We start from the raw sequence: 8,516 nt of genomic DNA, 5'->3' as shown, positions 1-8,516 counted from the left end.
GACAGGGTTTCTATGTGTAGCTTTTGGACCCTGTTTTGGAACTTCCTCTGTAGACCAGATTGGCCTTGAACTCACAGAGATCCTCTTGCCTCTACCTCCCAAGTGGTAGGATTGAAGGCATGCACCACCGCTACCCAGCTCCACTATGCTTATTCTTATTAGTCAAGGTTTCTTTGGCTGTTCAGAATCTTTTGTAGTTCCACATGAAAATTGGAAATGCTCTATTTTTGTAAAATATGTCAATGGATGGTTAAGATGTTTTATTAGCATATATTGATTATATATATGACAATGAGTTTCATTATAACATTTATGCCGTTGGATTTTTGGGAGATTGCATTCAATGTATGCAAACTTTGAGAAGAATGGATATTTTCTTAACATACATTAATGTCTCCAGTCCGTGTTCTTATTTGTGTTTCATTCAGTTTCTTCCACCAAGGCTTTAAAATTTTAGTATATATGTCTTTCATCTACTTGGTTAAATTCATTTCTTAAGTATCTTATTCTTTTTGGTACTATTCTAAATGGGATTTTTCTTAATTTTTTGCTCTCCCTCTTTCTCTTTCCTTCCTTTCCTCCCTCCCCCCTTTCAGGATCTCATTATTCCAGACTGGCAGGCCTTGAACTCACTACATCACTGAGAATGATCTTGAATGTTTCATCTTCCTCCCACCACCCACAAGAACTAGATGACAACCATCTGAGCCACACCCCAACCTTTAGTCTCTCTTTCAGAAGGTTCCATTATGGTGTCTGGGAGTGGAACTGACTTTTGTATGTTGGCTTTGTGTCCTGGTCTATAGAATTGATCATTTCCCACTGTTTGTGGGTTGAGTCTTTCGGGTTACATATGTAAGACTGTGTCTTCACAAACACAATTTGATTTCTTCCTTTTCAATTCGGATGCCTTTTACTATTCCTACTCCTACTCCTACTAACACTTTGTCCCCACCTGTCTCTCCTTGTTTTAGGGACTGAACCTAGGGCCTTGTGCCACTGGGATCTATGCCCATCCTTACCTCTTCTTTTTTCTTGAGTCTATAAAGTTTTCTTCCCTTCTTTTGTTGTCCTTGGATTTTGCTTTTGTTTTGAGACAGGGTCTCAGACTCAGGCTGGCATTGAACTTGGTATGCAGCCAAGGGTGACCCAGAATTCCTAATCCTTATGCTTCCACTTCCCAAGTGTAGGGTGTGTACCATCACATTTAGCTGAGTCAACAGTTCTTATCCTGGAAACTTTTCTACTCTCTTCTGTGACACTTCTAGTTCAAGCCCAGCATCTTTATTGCAACCCGTAATCAAAGTGTGCAATTAAGCTAAATACGGTAGTGACATTCTAACTAAAATGAATAGTTAGAATAAAATGTAGTTACAAAATATCAGCTTGGAGTTCATAAAGTCAACCTGGAAGTCTTTCAACATAAGCACTCTTTCCCCTCTTTGTTAGGATCATGAAAAATATGTATCTAAGCTTTGAAGGTAGCAGTATGAAAATGAAAATAAGAGAATCTCCCTCTTTCTATAATGTAACAAAACGAAAAGGAGGTGTGGGGGAACACAGGGAGATGAAAAGAATTGAAAAAGAAGAGCAGAAGTAAGAGAGGATGAGTTTCTTAGCAGAGCACACAACTGTTCATCTCAAAGAGTTCAACGTGCTGCGCTGGAGTTGAAGCTAAGTGGCTGAGCATTTGCCTAGCATCTTGAAGTTCTGAGTTCAATCCTGAGCACCACAAAAAATAAAAGAGAGAGACTGACATACAGACAGACAGACAGAAAGCAATACACTGGCTATCATAATCAAGGGTGCTATTATTATTACTTTGCAAGCCAGGCCAGAGATGTACCCCTGAGTTGCAATGCAGCCCTATCATAATTCTCTAATCCATGTAGCTATAGCTATAAGTGAAATGAGATCAATTGTGTGGAAGCACTTAAAAGATGCACATTAGATGTTCAATGTCTGTAGTCTCCCCATCTGAATCTGTGGTAGGAAATTTGTGAATGATAAGCGCTCATCCATTCTACCCTTCATAGCCTTTTGTTATTATTTTCTTATCTGGTACTAACTCACTGAATTAGATGTCAAATTCAACAGGTTTCGTTGGTGGTTGTGAACACTCACTATACTCCAGACCTCATGTGAACACCATAAGCTTCCTATTAGTTTGTACCCCTGTAGGCTTCTCTTTTACCCTCAAGCCTCAGAGAGAGTCGGCGTTGGGGTGGAGACTTTTATAGGTCAAGATCCACTCATAAAGACCATGATGTGTCTAAATTCATGTTATACCTTGTGCAAAATGCTCACATATTTAAAAAGCAAACCGGGTAATTTGAAAGGTGTAGAGCAGTAGCTTTGATCTATAATGATTTTACATTCTGCCTAGTAGAGCCCTTGAATGTATCTGTCAATCATAAGGCATAAGGCTGTACACAAAGATGATGCAGAAAGTTCCCCGGGTTTGATGATGAATGTCACTACTGCTCTTCGGTTAAATGAACTCACAGAATGCTTGTCAGCTGTTATTCTGCTTTGTTTTGGAAATGGGGCCTCTAAACATAGCCCAGGTTGACCTCAAACTTAATTCTTCCCTAAGCCTCCTAAGTTCTGGGATGACAGGTGTGCAACCACACCACCTGTCATTCTTGTCTATGTTTTTTGGTTTTGTTTGTTGTTTGTTTATGTCATCATTAGCAGAGATGGGCTCTCCTACTAAGGCAAGAAGATTTGCCTGAAAACAGAGCACGAAACAAACTCCATTCTCTTCAAGGAGGCAATTTCTAGTTTCCCAGCAGCAAGCACTCAGGTCCAGATAGATGATCAACCAGTGCCTCACCTTTCCTTGTGGGAAACACAAAATGATCACATGGGAATCTTAAGGTTTGAGGCTCCTTTCTTCAAACCTCTGAAAGCAGCAACAGTAATAGCCTCCGTAGAGTGTGACATGACAGGAAAGTTTAAGCCAAAGGGGCTGTTTATCTTTGTAACTCTTCAACCTCATCAAGAAACACTATGAACTTAACAAAACTTGAATCAAGGAACTTTGAAACTGACTGATCTTCCATTGGTCCTTGGGATGAAGGGCAGAGGTTATATAACATAATCTAGGGCCAGCCTTCGTAAACTGGCTGCTTTTGTTTGTTTGTTTGTTTGTTTTGTTTAAGATAGGGTCTGCCTATTATGTAGCTCTGGCATTGTGGAACTTGCTATATAGCCCAGGCTGGCCTCAAATTCACAGAGATCCTCTTGTCTCTACCTCCCAAGTGCTAGGATTAAAAGCATGGACCACCATCCCTGACAACTGGCTATATTTTTAACTTTGTGTGTATGGCAAAATATATTTCCTGTTTAATCATGTTAAGTAAGCAAGTCAGTGGCAGTCATTACATTAATGGCACTGGTGACCAAGCTCATTTAGTTGCTCACACAGCAGATCTGGTTGGGGGAAGTATATGGAACAGGAACCAGTGTTTATGGAACAAAGCTTTGTGGAAAGCTGCCTAACTTTGTAGAACTTTCTTCGCTTAGAAGCAAGGTAAGAAGAATAACTAACAACAGACGTGAGAAATAAGTAGAATATGCAGGTGTTATCAGGTGATAAAAGCTGTAGTTAGTACCTGGGTTCAATGTGCCCAGTATCTGCTGACCTCTGTATCTTCAGATAGCCAAAGACCTTTGCCATCTCTTACCCATTCCCACCTAAGCCCAACCCCTAAAGACAATACAGTAAAATGCAGACAGTTTGCTAGTTACTAAATACTCAACAAACTGATGACAGTGGGGCTTGTCAATATCAGAGTGTAAAGGTCTCAACCACACATAAATGGCATGCTTTCCCTGAACAATTTTCACTTTCAGAACAGCTATCAAGATCCTATATTTAAACAGAAAGGCATATCTTGTTCTGAATAATGTGCTGACATTTTGAAAAGAAGGACTCCATAGAAATATATGCATTTGTAATTTGAAGTTTGATTTTAAAAAAGACCAGTGAGATGGTTCAGTAGTAAAGGCGATTGGCACCAAGCCTCTCATGAATGCTCATACACACACAAACAAATGAAATAAAAAAGACAGGTGGTAGTTGGTGCACACCTTTTATCTCAGCACTCAGGAGACAGAGGCAGGCAGATATCTGTGAGTCAGGCCAGCCTGGTCTACAGAGTGAGTTCCAGGGCAGTCAGCACTACAGAGAGAAACCCTGTCTTGAAAAACAGACAGACAGACAGACAAAATATAATAAAAAAATTAAAAGTGAAATAATTGCATTTTCAAAATTCTCTCACCTCAAATATTTAAAGAAACCAAGGAAGGAAAAAGAGAGGAATGAAATGGGTTTTTATATTGCATGATGACAGTGGAGAGGACTCCAAAGTACTTCATTTTGTCAAGTGCAAGGAAGCCATCAAATGTGCCCTACACCTTCTGAAGTTCACAAGGGATACGTGTGTGTGTGTGTGTGTGTGTGTGTGTGTGTGTGTGTAAATGTTTACTGTAAGCAAACATGGAAAGGGAGGGAAGTTGTAAGTACATGAATATGAACCCGGTACACCCCTGACTGTATTCAAACTTGACATTAGTGGCACAGGAAGATAGATATCTGTGACTCTGAACCAGGCACAATTTTAGTGTAGCTTCCCATTCCTAAGTGGATAACCTGGGAAAGCATCAGATGAAACCACCAGAGGGACAATCACTACAATAAACGACTGGATTTGTTTCTTGATGGAGGAAGTCCTTATGTGTATATGTTTGTCTGATTGGTTGATAAATAAAGCACGGTTGGCCAATAGGGAAGCAATATAGGTGGAGGATTCTGGGAAATGTAGTCAAGAGTAAAGAGTTGCCATGTGATCCCAGGAGGAGAGAATGCAAGTCTGTCGTTCTCAGTAAGATAAGACCTTATAAAATATATATTAGTAATTATGGATTAATAATTAAGTCAGAGCTAGCCATTAAGAAACCATAGCAAATGGCCAACAGCTTCATAATTAATATAGTGCCCTGCGTGTTCATTTGGGACTCCCCGGCCTCTGGGACCAGGCTGGCAGGAAGAATGCACCTTACAGTTTCTTTTTCTGAGATAGGGTCTCATGATGTTGCTTATGTATGTAGCCTATATTGGCCTTGAATTAGTAGCAAGTTTGCTGCCTCAGTCATACAAGTGCTAGGGTTTTAAACATGAGCCACCACACCTGTCTCTGATTTGATTTCTTTCTTTTTTCTTTCTCTCTTTTCTTTTTTATATATTTCGTTGTTGTTTGGTTGGTTTTTTGTTCTCTGAGACAGGTTTTCTCTGTGTAACAGCCCTGGCTGTCCTGGAACTCGCTTTGTAGTCCAGGCTGACCTTGAACTCACCCAAGTGCTAGGATTAAAAGCATGTGACACCACAACCTGGCCCTGATTTGATTTTTTTTCATTTTTTTTATTTAAATGAGAAACAAGCTTGCTTCACATGTCAATCCCAGCTCCCTCTCCCTCCCCTATTCCCCTGCCCCCCCATTTGATTTCTTAAAAAACATTATAAAAGACAAAGAAAAGCTGAGGAACTATTATGGATTAAAAGAGGCTAAAAGCAGAAGTAGGGTGAGTAGCTGCCCCTGTTTTCTTGGCTCTGAACATTTACCCAGTATGCAACACCAGGATGCTGCAACCATCTTTTTATGGTATATACAGTTGGACCAGGTGGTATGGAGCAGGATGAATCTGAAGTAGAAGAAACTGTAATTTTGTAATTTAACTGCATTTCATGGCTGATGCAGTCTAGCTTAAGAGACCATGGTAGCTGTAGGTGTGGTTTAGGGAGTTAATATGGAGGTTGTGATGGTAAGAAAAGGCAAACCACCAAATCTTACCTAGGCCTTAGGATCTCTACTTGATTCTCATGAGAGATTTTAGGGTATTGAGGGGAATTATGTATGAAATGTCAAGAGAATTTGAAACAAATTTTGATGTAGTCTTAGAGTAACTAAAGGTTGAGCATCAGAAAACCATCTTATTCCCTCCCTCCCTCCCAAGGGCCAGGTACAAACCAGGTTGCCCAGGATCCCGGCACTGGGAAAAGTTCACGCATGTTTGGATGCTGAGGCCAGAAGCTTTGGAAGATAAGTTGGGCTACTCAGGAGCCCAGCACCAGTGATTATAAGGCAAGTGGCATTGGATCCCATGTGACCCTGGGTGAACCTAAGTAGCTTGGGAAGGTGCTTGGACCAATCACAACCATTCATTTTGGGTCAATTAGTGGCCCTTTCTGCAACCAATTATGGCTTTGCAATCACAGTCATTAAGGTTTAGGTTTTAAACCAAGTTTAGCCCAGCTCCTTATCACCAACCACAGTAGCCCCTCCATCAAGAAAAGTGCTCCCTGTCTCGCCAAGGTGTGAATAGTTTCTTGAAGATTATGACTGCAAAAAGTCGGATACAAGCTGCTTTAAACAGCTCTGGCTGGGGTTGTGCCTTCAGGAGTTGGGGGCAATCAGCTGCACTCTTGGCAAATTATCTCAAAGTCTGTCACCTCAGTGGGTAGGGCCATAAGAATAGTCTGGCTAGCTTTTAGACAAATAGGTCTTTTGCTCAAGGTAGTTCGTTCAGGCAACAGGAGAGAGTTCAATAGCTGCTAATCAGGGTATCAGATTGCCCGATCCCCAATGTTTATTTCTGGGAGATGAACCTTGGGAGGCATTCCTATAATATAAACTTTTTACACCAACAGTGATTTTTTTTTACACTAACATTTATACTAAGTGATTTTAACAGGTTTTAAAAATGCTCTAACAAAGTTTAATATTGACCCACTTCCTCCGGAGAGGTGAATCTGCTTAATCTGCTTGTAATCCCACCACTGGGGGCCTGAACAGGAGGACAGTGAGTTTAATATCAGCAGGGTCCACAGCATAGAGACCCCGGCTCAACAACAACAGCAAAACATGATGATGATGATGATGATGATGATGATGATGGTAAGATTAAGTCAGGCTTGTTGTCAATAATTGCCATGTGAGGCAGTGTACTACTCAGAGGTTTCTAGAAAAACAGAATTAGAGAACCCATACACACACACACACACACACACACACACAGAGGATTTATTAGGATGGCTTACAGAGTGTGGCCCAGCTAGTCTACTAATGGCTATCTACCAATGGAGGGTCCAAGAATCCAGCAGTTGTTCAGTCCGTGAGGCTGGATGTCTCAGATAGTCTTCAGTATGTCAGAATCCTAAAGAAGTAGACTTTACAAGTGGAGGAATGGACTTTGCAAAGAAAGTAAGCTTCCTTCTCTCATGTCCTTTATATAGACTGCCTGGAAAAGGGGTGGCCCAGATTAAAGGTGAATTTTCCCACCTCAAAGATCTGGATTAGAAGTGGGTCTTCCTACTTCAAATGCTACCATTAAGAAAAAAAATGCCTCACAGGTGTGCCTAGACATTTAGGTTTCAGTTAAGATGTAGGTTTAGCTTTGGGTTTTAGTTCCAGATGTAGCCAAGTTGATAACTAAGAATAGCCATGATAGGCAGTGCCCAGGTGCTTGTAGGATGTGTTTACTCTGTAGGCTCTAATAATATAATGACTGTGTTGAATATTTTTGCAGATATTGTTTTCAAGAGCTGTTTGAACTGGAGGATTTTGCCAGATGCAGTTTGTCTAGGCCTGCCCTGTTGTTCTTTGCTCCATCATTCCTTACTCTGGCTGGTTCCTACAACATGAGGGTAAAGGAACATTCTATCTGCTGTGGGGAACATCCAGGAATTCTCCTGCCAATGGATGCCTGTTTCTTAAAACAAAATAAAACCAGAAAAGACAATGGGATTGTGTTTATTTTAAACCTATTTTGTTGTTCAGATTGCCCATCTGTGTTGGTTTTTAGACCTTAGGGAGATAGGCCAGATCCATTTCTTGCTTACTTTGGGTGTAAACAGACCTAGAATGAGTTTGGTTGGTCCCCTGCCTCCATCTCCCAAGTGCTGGAATCACACACACCAAACCTCACTTACTTCAAGCAAAATCTGGGGAACTAGATCCCCCCCCCACCCCACTCCACAATACAGATAGAACAGGAGTCTGTCTCTCCTTCTCCTGACTGTAGGCATCAGGATTAACAAAGATAATGGGAGCTGTGTGCAGAAGGAAGAGATTTGTGACTTGCATACCCTTTTGACTCCTGGGCTTGTTTTCTCAGCAACAACTTGAAACAAGTGAAGTCTAGCAAGAGTGATCTCAGTCACTGAGGGGTGGAGGCAGGAGGACTGCTGGTTTGAAGTCAGCCTGAGCTAAAACAAAAAAAGATCCTGTTTCAAAACAAAACAAAACAAAAAAGAAGCAAAGCCACCTAACAATTAGAGCAAGAGAAGGGAGAACAGCACGAAGCAAGCCCCAACTGTACCTGTGTCACACAGCAATGCTATTGTAAAGGGCTCCACCTATATGTGACTGGGCAGAGCTATTATTGTGGAGGTTCAGGTCCCCAAAAAAGGAGCTCTGAGAGTCAAGATATTCTTTATCTGAAAGAAACAGACC

General features: G+C 41.1%; 1 long non-coding RNA gene across 1 annotated transcript; it reads left to right on the top strand.

The window, feature by feature from the left end:
• The first annotated feature begins 6,748 nt into the window (after window positions 1-6,748).
• Window positions 6,749-7,803, top strand: LOC121136644. Its single transcript, XR_005873687.1, has 2 exons — window positions 6,749-6,959; window positions 7,591-7,803. It is a non-coding gene; the product is annotated as an uncharacterized LOC121136644 (long non-coding RNA).
• Window positions 7,804-8,516: the final 713 nt, after the last annotated feature.

Source organism: Mesocricetus auratus, unplaced genomic scaffold (genome assembly GCF_017639785.1).
Source record: "Mesocricetus auratus isolate SY011 unplaced genomic scaffold, BCM_Maur_2.0 Super-Scaffold_100676, whole genome shotgun sequence".
NCBI lineage: Eukaryota > Metazoa > Chordata > Mammalia > Rodentia > Cricetidae > Mesocricetus > Mesocricetus auratus.
This window is presented reverse-complemented; position numbering and strand designations above follow the sequence as displayed.